This window comes from Apodemus sylvaticus, chromosome 7 (genome assembly GCF_947179515.1).
Source record: "Apodemus sylvaticus chromosome 7, mApoSyl1.1, whole genome shotgun sequence".
Taxonomy (NCBI): Eukaryota; Metazoa; Chordata; class Mammalia; order Rodentia; family Muridae; genus Apodemus; species Apodemus sylvaticus.
Window position 1 is genome coordinate 62215400 of NC_067478.1, and position 11715 is coordinate 62227114.

The following is an 11715-nucleotide window of genomic DNA, read 5'->3' on the forward strand; positions in this document are numbered from 1 at the left end:
GTAGAAACTTGGATGTTCAACGCATTCTAAGGTGACCATTCAACTGTGACTTCTAAGACTTTGAGGCTTAGTGACTTGTATGTGATGCTTGTTTTTTAAGTTAAATCATGGTAAATCTTGTAAAGGTATACTTTTTAAAAGTACTGGAGTAAGGGGGCTGGAGAGATGGCTGAGAGGTTAAGAGCACTGGCTGCTCTTCCAGTGATCCTTAGTTCAATTCCCAGCAACCGCATGGTAGCTCATAACCATCTATAATGGGATCCTATGCCCTCTTCTGGCCTGTAGACATATATCCAGGCAGAACACTATATATATAATGTATAAATCTTTAAAAAGTACTTGAATAAAATCATAAACGGAATATATAGTGATTTATTAGTGCTCATGCACAAAACACTGCTTATACAGTTTTAAAGGAATGAAAAACATAGTTTAAGACCTTTGTTCCTAAAGAACATATAATTAATCACATAGATTAAAACTGTAAGTATAGGCCAGTGATTGTGCTTACATCCCAGTACTTGAGGGTGGTGTAGGGTACTGAAGTAACAGGAGGCCTGTCAGTTTGAGGACAGCCTGAGCTAGAGACTTAAGCTTAAAAAATCTGTAAATAAGCCAGGTGATGGTGAAACATTCCTTTAATCCCAGCACATAGGAGGCACAGGCAAGTAGATATCTGTGATTTCAAGGTCAGCCTGGTCTACAGAGTAAGTTCTGGGACAGTCAGGCCACACAGAGAAACTCTGACTCAAAAAAAAAAAATCAAAACAAAATAAACAAACCTGTAAATAGAGCATTTTCATTATTGCCTCTCTAGAATTACTCTTACTACTAGTGCAATCTCGATTCTCTAGAGACTCTGCCTCTTGGTGCAGACCGAGGGTCCCCATTCTTAGTGACCCTCTCAGTCTTTCTGTCTAGCCCATCCCCATTCCTTTGTGTCAGCTGCTGATCTGAAGAACACTTTCTATCTGGGAACCCAGTGGCCACACTCAGGGAGGCAAATTTCCCTGTCATTCCTGTCCACCATTTCTGTCTCTGCTGAGTTACTTCTAGTTCTGTAGCAGCCTTCCCACAGGAGCCCCTCCTCCCACTCCACTTCCTCTACCTGGGGACTCTGCTTCTTGGTGCTGACCTCTGTACCCCTAGTTCTTCCCTGCCAGCTCTCTCAGCCTTTCCTCTTAGTCCCTCTCTATTCCTTTGTATCATCTGCTCCCTGGCAGAGCCACTCTCTACTGGGGACCCCAGAGCAGTGAGCAATAACAGCCAAAGAACAGAATACCCCTCAACAAAGACCAAACCAGATATTACCATAACTCCAAGACTAGATCATAGCACAGAAACAAGAACAGTCAAGACAATATACCTCTTCCAGAAGTTAGTAACCCTATTATAATAGGCCCCAAGAAATTAAATTTAGCTGAATCATCAGACAAGGACTTCAAAATAGCTATAATGGGTATGTTCAAGGATCTTTTTTTTTTTTTTTTTTTTGGTTGGTGTGTCAGTCCTCCCCTCCCCGCCTCCTACCCAATCCCCTCCCTCCATCTGCCTCCTATAACTATTTTTTTTAATATTTATTTATTTCATGTATGAGTACACTATATCTGTCTTCAGACACACCAGAAGAGGGCATTCTATCTTATTACAGATGGTTGTGAGCCATCATGTGATTGCTGGGAATTGAACTTGGGACTCTGGAAGAGCAGTTGGTGCTTAACAGCTCAGGCATCTCTCCAGCCCATCCTATTTTATTTCCCCTTCTAAGTGATATTCAAGCATCCTTGCCTTCCCTCTTGTTTAGCTTCCTTAGGTCTGTGGAGTGGAGTGTGGGTATCCTGTACTTTATGGCTAATATCCACTTGTAAGTAAGTAGATGCCATGCATGTATTGCATACTTAATAAAGTTGTTAGGAGTTACCATATAAACTTCCTGTGTTGTATCCACATTTAAATGTCTGATGGTGGCCAAAATGTTCTTTTAATTTAGAAAGTTATCAATTATTTTATTATGGTGTGTGGAGGTCAAAGGACACGTGTAGAAGTCAGCTTTCTTCCATTGATTCTTTTATTTCATAGACACTTATATATCTTTTTATTCTAAGTGGGAATAAATTCTAGGCCTGAAATCACATGGCAATAAGGAAATAGTGTGAGCAAGCATGATGGTGCACTTCTGTAACCATCCTGAAGTTGAGGCCTGTCTGGGCTACATACCTAGTGAGCCCCTTCTGTCATAATAGAAAGTAGTTTTTGATCCAGGAAGGAATTATTGTGTACCTATACTTGCTGTTGTTTGCTTGTTGATAGATCAGAAACAAACATGAATGTGTGTTTGCCTGAATGTCTGTGCACCATATGCATACCTGAGGAGTCCAGAAACGGGCTTTGGGTCCCTTGGAACTGACCTTACAGATGGTTGTGAGCCATCCCATGGGTGCTGAGAACTGAAACTTCTGTAAGAGCAAACAAGTACTCTTTACTACTGAGCTATCTCTCCAGCCCCTTAAAATGTGATCTAAAAGTCGGGCATTGGTGGCGCACACCTTTAATCCCAGCACTTGGGAAGCAGAGGCAGGCGGATTTCTGAGTTCAAGACCAGCCTGGTCTACAAAGTGAGTTCAGGACAGCCAGGGCTACACAGAGGAAACCCTGTCTCGAAAATCAAAAAAAAAAAAAAAAAAAGAATGTGATCAAAACCAAAAAACTCACTATACTTTAACCTTTAAAAGGCCCTTAGTAAGAGTTTGCTGTGTGAATGAAGAAAGAGATTAATGAAGAGCATCACGACTTACTATTCCATCCGCTTAGTTGCTAATGTTCCTTATTAAATATGCATTATTCTCTTAAAAAATCTTTTTGTGCATGTGGTGTGTGTGTGTGTTCATTCATATGTAAGTGTGAGGATAGGGACCTATATTTGGTGTATATGCGGAGGTCACATGACTACCTTGGGATTTGATTCACCTTCTACTTGTTTGTGACAAGGCCTCTGTTGTTGTTGTTGTTTGTTGCTGTGAGTGTCAGGAGAGCTGTGAGTGCCAGGAAAGCTGGCTTCAGGGAATTCTTTTGTATTCACCTCCCATCTGACTGAAGAAGTGCTGAGATTGTGGGTGCCTGCTACCTAGCCAAGATGTGCATGGATTCTGGGGATTCAAACTCAGGGCACATGTTTGTGCAGCAAGCGCTTTACTCATACCCGGAGTCCTAAGCATTAAACTCTGGAATTAATACAAATTAAGAGACACAGTCATGTGGGAGCTAGATCCAGAGTCTCTGATGCACCAGATTTTGCAGGATCCAGTAAGACTGCACCAAGCACCAGACGCTGGTGTCTTTTATCAGGATATATAACCCTTTGTGAGGGCCTCTGTTCTCCCTCATTTGTAAACCTAGCATTCTATCTTACTCTTTTTAAGCACCCAATTTCAAAACAGCATAGGAACTTTCCTCTTAATTTCAGCCCCCAAATTTGAGTTTTCTGTTCTATGTCTGTTTTCGTCAGAATGGGAACAACTGGACTTCATTCCTTGACCTGTTCCCAGTACCGGATAACACCAGAAGGTAACACTGTGCTCTCTGTTTGACCCAGTGCAGCCCTTAACCTAATTTCCTTTCAGCTGGATAACAGACATCAATAGACATCATCCCAGGTTCCACAGGAGACAACAGCAGGTGGCTAGCTTTCTCTCAGAAAGGCTCACTGAAATTGGATCATTTCACCTAGCCTTTGATACTATAGCTTCTACATCTGTTCTTTCTTCCCCACTGGGATATTTTCATAATGGAAATTCCAACATGCCAGACAAGCCCATTGCCACTAAAACATGCCCACTAAAACAGGATTTTTTTTCTTTTTTGGCAATATCAGAAATAGTCTGAAAATGTTAATTATATTGTCTTATTTTTACATATTTTTCCCTAAAACTAGCAAGTGTTTCTGATTGTAAAAAGCAAACGGTGCAAAATTATATACAAGTTTCAATAGCCAGTACTTTTTAAACACCTCATAATTTCTTTTAATACCAAACTGAACATTAACAAAGTTCTTGTTTCAGACAGCCTTCTGATTCCAGAACACTTTACTATATTGGAAAGCATAATGCTTTTACAGCCAGCCATGAGTTCATATTCAATCTGCAAAATTACTCTCTCACTTCAGACAAGTTACTCAGTCTCAGAGCCAGAGCCTCCAATACTTTGGCACTAACCTGGGATGGTGATACTTCCTACAGAGGGTTGTTTGAGAAGGGAATCAGGCAGCAGATCAAAACCGCCGGGACCAGCACTAAGGAGAAGGGCATTTCCTCCCTCTTTCCTCATTTCCCCTGGTAAAATGAGCTAAAGTTAAACAGACGTCAGAATGAGTTCTGAAGACATCCTACAATTTTTACAAGGCACTCCCATATCAGAAATATAAGTATGGAAGCATAATTGGCTGCTTTTTCCTCCTTGTGTAGACTAAACACATTTGAACAATTTTTTAAATTGTAAGCATTTAGAGACTTTTAAAGACAGAAGCTTCTTTGTTCTTTAGTTGCTCTGATTTGTAGTCCCTGATCATTTTGAGGGTGCTATTAGCCTGTTGTGGCTTGGTTTTGTGGCCAGGAATATTAGGTACATAAGAAGGAAAGTTCCTTTGAAAGTAGTGGTGGTAGAAGGAATATTGCTTTCTTGAAATGAGATTGTCTTTGAAAAATCCAACCAACATCCTAAAGTCTGATTGTTGTTTTTCTTGGGTGCAGCAAAATAGAATAATTTCTTAGATTACAATGAAAACGTCATGCATTCTCTTAAACAATCATTGAAAGAATGACTGTATCTTGCACTAGAAATTTACATAAATCCACATACTTATCTGCCTCACATATTTTTTTTCTTGAGTCCATACCTTGTTCAGATGATCAAATTCAGGTTTTCATCTCCTAGTTTCTATCCACATATCTGTTTTAAAGCATAGTTCCAAATTTGGCGTGTCCCCTACTGATTGAGTCATGCGTCTTTCTCTTGGGCTATGTAACAAATATTGAAATAGTTTTCATGCAAACTGTTTCACACAATGTATGACAAATTGAGTTAGCTCAAAGTGAATCAATAATCTAAATATTTGAGCGTAACCATAAATCTTTTAATAAGGAAACACAAAGTCACAAACCTTTATAACCTCGGATCTGGCAGTTAAACCCTAGTTATGACAACAATAGCACAAATGGACAACTGGAACTGCTCAAAGTTAAAAAGGTACACATCAACAGATTATCAAGGATGTGAAAAGGAAGACTGGAGAGATGGCTCAGAGGTTAAGAGCACTGACTGCTCTTCAAAGGTCCTGAGTTCAAATTCCAGCACCCACATGGTGGCTCACAACCATCCGTAATGAGATCTGATGCCCTCTTCTGGAGTGTCTGAAGACAGCTACAGTGTATTTACAAATAATAAATAAATAAATCTTTTTTTTTTAAAGGACGTGAAAAGGACGTATAGCTGATAGAACTGAAACTTGACAACAGAGAGACAAATGATGCAAGTTGGAAATTAAGGAGAAGAGAAGGGGGAAATAATGCAATTATATTATAATTTCAAAATATAATTTCAAAAAGAGAAAAATGAGTGAAGGGTCTCTCCAAGAAGACATACAAACAGCCAGTCAGCATGTGTGCTTAACATCTCTGCTCATTAGGAAAAAATGGGATACAACGTCACAGTTAATAGAATAAGAAAAAGAAAGGCTGCAGAGATGGCTCAGCAGTTAAGAGCACTGGCTGCTTTTCCAGAGGACCCAAGTTCAATTCCCAGCAACCACATGGCAGCTCACAACTGTCTGTAACTGCCAGCAGTTCTGACACCCCCACACAGACATATATGCAGGAAAAAACACCAATGCACAGAAGATTTAAAAATAAATATTAAAAACAATAAAAAGAAAATGTAAGGATATAGAATAATTTTAAAAACAGTTTGGTGGTTCTTCAAAAAAAAAAAAAAAAAAAAAGGAAAGAAAAAAAAGAAAGGCCTGAACATATGCTTGTATGAGAGCTCATGGTTCTCTGTATAAGGAAAAAGAATATGCAGTCATAAATGAATGGAGTAGCCGGGCAGTGGTGGCGCACGCCTTTAATCCCAGCACTTGGGAGGCAGAGGTAGGCAGATTTCTAAGTTCGAGGCCAGCCTGGTCTACAGAGTCAGTTCCAGGACAGCCAGGACTATACAGAGAAACCCTGTCTCAGAAAATAAATAAATAAATAATAAATGGAGTTCTGACGTAGATTCAGTGTAGATGAATTATGCTAATACTAATAAGCAGAAGGTGCCGCTATTGTTTGATTCTACTTATATGGACTATGTAGGAGCCATGGTAGAGAAATTAGGTTAGGAGAGGTTCAAAAAAAGAAGCTTCTCCTCCTCCTTCTCCTCCTCCTTATCCTCTTTTGGAATAGGACTTTCTTTAGGGCTCGGAAAGTGGATTTTAAACACTAGACAATTGAATAAATGACTGTGTTGTGTTTCCTACTCAGTTTTAAGGAGTGTATTATATAACACAGCTAGGAAAGGGACTTAAACACAACAGTGATATAATTGTCTAATCATATGCCCTCCTACTCATCAGCTAGCTGTTATTTAATTCACTGTCCTTTACATTAAGCATCATCTTATTATACTTAAACACGTTAGTTCAGTGTTGGCTATTTTCAAACTATTGCACTTGAATCAATCATTATATATTCTTTTTCTTTTTCTAAAGGTTTATTTATCATTACATCCAAGTACACTGTAGCTGTCTTCAGATGCCCCAGAAGAGGGCATCAGATCTCATTACAAATGGTTTTGAGCCACCATGTGGTTGCTGGGATTTGAACTCAGGACCTTCAAAAGAGCAGTCAGTGCTCTTAACCACTGAGCCATCTCTCCAGCCCCATTATGTATTCTTGAATCAATCATTATGTATTCTTTGGTCTCTGGCTTTTTTAGGTCAGCCATTTTGGTGCTAATCATGTTACAAGCTTTTATAGTTTGTCTCAGGTAGGATTCATTTGCTAAGATAAACAACCACACACATACACACTCTCCCTCCCTTCTCCCCCTTCCTCTCCTTCTCCCCCTCTCCCTCCCTCTCCCCTCCCTCTATCTCCTTCTCTCTCTCTCTCTCTCTCTCTCTCTCTCTCTCTCTCTCTCTCTCTCTCTCTCTCTCTCTCTCTCTCTCGTCTTCTGTGTTGCCTTGGCCCATCTGGAAATTGCTGTGTATATCAGAACTTGCCTGACTGCCTCCTGAGTTCCATCTCCTTTTTACAGTATGCACCCCTTGGAAAAAGCATCTAGACTGTATATTCCCTGCTGGATTTCCTTTATTTAGATTGGTATCTGGCACAGAGTAATTCAATATTTGGTGTTTATTAGACTAGTTGATTCTAGAAAAAAAATGGATTGATCTGCCACTCAGAGAAATAGGTGGACAGGAAATGTCAAGACAACAGTCCATCCACCTTGTTATAAATATGCAGTGAGTGCGCTTCAGTGTGTGCTTTTCATGTGTTATCTAGGTCTCAACAGCATCCTGTTCAGCCTTAAAAATGGTGGATGACAGCTCCATTATTTGAAAAATAGATAAACTTGAAGGACATTATAATAATGAAATAAGCCAGGGCCAGAAAGAGGACACATGATATCATTTATCTGTGCAATCTAAATGTTTGAACTCAAGTAGAATAAGAGTTACCAGAGATGGGGATAAGAGAGACACTGATCAAAGTGTACTGTGTTGGATGGATAAGAAGAGTAAAATTTAGTGATCTCATCAACATAGTGGTGAGTGTAGTTAACACAGGAATATTTGCATCTATAATTTGATGTTTTCATCAAAATTTTCAAAAATTTATTTTGACACAGCCATAAGCAATTTTTTAATTACTGAACAGCCTTCCCCATTGTGTGACCTCTAGGGAGCAGTCTATGTCAACTCAGCATGTAATACATTGTTCCCTGAACATAGTAGGTGCTCACCTAGCTGATGATGAATTCATTGAGATGTTGTATCTGGGAATAATTTTCACATATTTAAAGGAGTGCATTTTCCTGAAATTAGTGTCTACTTTGACAGTCAGTGTTTCCTTAATTCATTTCAATATGCCTGATAAAGTCTTAAATTTTTTTTTGTACAGCCCAGGAATTATTCAGAACCGATGAATAATTTCCATATTTCCACATATTTGGAATTTTTCTGAAAGAGCTGTGTTTCTGACTTCTGATTTAATTTAATTTTGTTAAAAGCATACTTTAAATAAAATCAATTTTAATATATGAAGATTTGCCTTATGGCTTAGCATTTGATCTAACAGATTTTTTTCTTTTTCTTCTTTCTTTTCTCTTTCCTTCTTACTTTGTCTCTCTCTCTCTTTCTTTCTTCTTTCTTTCTTTCTTTCTTTCTTTCTTTCTTTCTTTCTTTCTTTCTTTCTTTCTTTCTTTCTTTCTTTCCTTCCTTCCTTCCTTCCTTCCTTCCTTCCTTCCTTTCTTCTTTCTTTCTTTCTTTCTTTCTTTCTTTCTTTCTTTCTTTCTTTCTTTCTTTCTTTCTTTCTTTCTTTCTTTCTTTCTTTCTTGACATGGTCTCTCTCTGTAGCCCTGGCTGTCCTGGAGACCAGGCTGGCCTCAAACTCAGAGATCCACCTGCCTCTGCCTCCCAAGTTCTGGGATTAAAGGCATGTACTACCATGCCCAGCCAACTAATGAAGAATGTTTCTTGTATACTTGAAAACACAGATTCAGTGGTCAGTACCTATCAGAGTAATTGTTTTCTAGAGTCTTTCTGACTTTGTGCTCAGAGTTTTAATCACTTACTGAGAGTGACTGGGGTATTTAACATAAGGTTAAACTTTTCATTTGAATTGTCTTTTTCTTCTATTTTCAGATTTTGTTTAGTGTGTAATTTTTTCATTGCTAGATGACTTTACATTTGTAATCATTATATATTCCTGATATTAAACATTTTATTGTTATGAAGTGTGTGTGTGTGTCTGTGTGTGTGTGTATCCATGTGCCCATGTGACATGTAGAGGTCAGAAGACATCTTTCTGAAGTCAGTTTTGGCCATCCACTTTGCTGAGGTAAAGCTTCTGTGTTTCCATTCTAGGTTTTCAGTTACTCCAGGCTAGCTCACCTGAAAACTTGCAGATAAGTCTCCTGTCTCTTTTCTTCTCTTCTCACTATAGGAGTTCTGGGATTATATGTGTGCCACCACATCCATGTCTTTATGTGGGATCAAACCTGAGCTGTCAAGTTTACATGGAAGCCATCTCCTGGCCTCTTTGTGCCAAGAGCCATCTAGGAGAAGCTTAAAAACTAGCAGGTGATCTTCCTGAAATTGTTCTGCCATAGACTGCAAATCTATGACATATTTGCTTCCTTAGGCAAGGCTGAGGAGACTAAATTTGAGGGAAGATTCCTGCTATCAATATGCCTTTATTGATATTATCAAATATATAACAATCACTAGGCATTGACCCACCCTTTTGAGCAGATTTCTGCAGACCTATGAAGATGTATTATCTTGTAGTGATGCTATATAGACAAATAGATAATAATTCTATAGAATTCCTGATTTGATTAAAATAATTTTTAGAAATAAAGCTTTTAGAAGTGGTCTTAGTTGCTTTGCCAGAAAGGTGTAACAAGAATCAAGAATAGAATGTGCCTCATAATAGTAAGCAAAGACTGCATAATAAGAAATACAATGAGCTTTCATAATTACATTAAAAAGAGAAATAGCTTTGGGGGACAGATTTGTGTTCAAGGAAAAATATTTAGGTCCAAGGATAAAGTCACAGGTGTGCACTATGATAAGGCAAGACCATGAAAAAGCTGTTGCTTTCAATTTGTAATGAGCATATTATAATGAAACCCTGCTTTGAACTTAATATCAACATCCTTCTATAACTCCCATTCTATGGAACATTTTATCTCCAAGATAATTTTCTAAAGAACCTTTTGTCTAAGAAGGTATAAAAAGGACAGAGAAAAGAAATAAAGTTGTTGGTTGAATGGTTTGGTGTGTGGTGATTTGTCTAGCCATCCATCCATCCATCCATCCATCCATCCATCCATTCATCCATCCATCCATCCATCCATCCAAATGTGTATGTCTGTTTGTCTATATGTATGCATGTAGGTATATGTGTATATATGTAAGCATGCATGAATACTTGTAGAGTTGATTGTGACTGACAGTCGGGCCAGGCCAGAGTGTGGGTGTGTGAATGTTTGAAGGTATGTGTCTGTGCATATTTGCCTGTATAAAGCATCTTAACTCTTTTTCCTTTTCTTCCTCTCTGGTTCACAAAGAGTTAACCAGCTTAGCCAGAGAGGCTTCTGGCTGATTTGACAGAGAAAGGAGCACTAGCTATAAATCCTTTTACTAACCCCCCCTGCTGTTTTACTATGAGGTGCTAAAGGCCAGAGACTGAAGTTTCTGGCCTCAGAGGAACTCAGGCAGGTCAGCTAGCACTGCAAAGTAACTTAGATTTAAGATAGGTAAAGGTTTTATTATAGAAAAGGCAACCCTAACTATCTCACAAGACCAAGTCTTGCCCCCCACCCTCCGATCCTCTTCCCCATCTGCTACCTTCAGGAGAGAAGAACAGCTGGTGTTGCCCCCCCCCCCAGCTTTTTTTTTTTTCACATAATCCTTATTTTGTCTCATAGTAATGTAACTCTTGTGGGGAATTCACCAGAGAAGACAGCTTGGATGTAGTTTAGGCAACAGAAAGACTTTATTAGCTAACCAGCCACTATACTGGGTGTCCAGAATCCTGAACACCCTGAGCCTGTAGCCCTGAGCCTTTCTCAAGGCGAGCTGTTAAGCACAAAAATCACATTCTGGGTTGACATACAAGAACATTTAGACAAAGAGGAAACTATAGAAGCTAAAATGTAAGGGCAGTATATTTTGAGACTTTCCCAGAATTATACGGACTTTGATGAATTAGGCCCTTGTTATAGTTTCAGCTGTTATGTGCTGAATTTTACAGCCTGAATAGTCAGTTGGGAGGACGGCCTGGGACGGTGGGGTTGCTCTTCACTCAGGAATGCAGAGGCCTTTGCGCTGCTGGGAGACATTTAAGCTTTGGGGGCTTTTGAACAGCAGAGGTAGGAGAACACATTGGTTCATTTGCTTATTCTGAGCAGCTTGTTTAAGCACTCGGGTGGGTAAGTTTTAGTTTTGGTATACTTTCACAGTAATTGGTTTGTATATCTATTTTGTTCGATTGCGTGGATTGCTTAGTGAGTAGGGCTAAGCTAAATTCTCCAAAATTCTCAGGTCAAAGCGCCTGAGGGAGAGGGGTGGAGTCTCTAGGTATTCCAAGGTCTGTCAAAGCCAAGGGTCACGCAAGTGTCTAGAGAGTCGGAGGAGGCCTCGAGATGCTCCCTGCTGGGCTAGAGGAAGAGGCAGGCCAGGCTGCAGGCAAGACTGAGTCTGGAGTTGCTCCGGGTTTTCCCAGAACTAGAGAGGTGGGAGGGCGTGACCTCTGCTTATATCTGAAATTGCTGAGGCTGAGGCCAAAAGCTGAACCTATCACTGTGGCTGTGCAAGTGCACCTGCAGGCCGGATCCATTCCCAGGAAGCCCGTGACTCTCAAGTCAGGCACACTCCCACACACTCTACTCCGAGAGACACACCTGCTTCCCCTCCCCTCCCTCCCCACCACCTGCTCTATCTGGATTCGTACT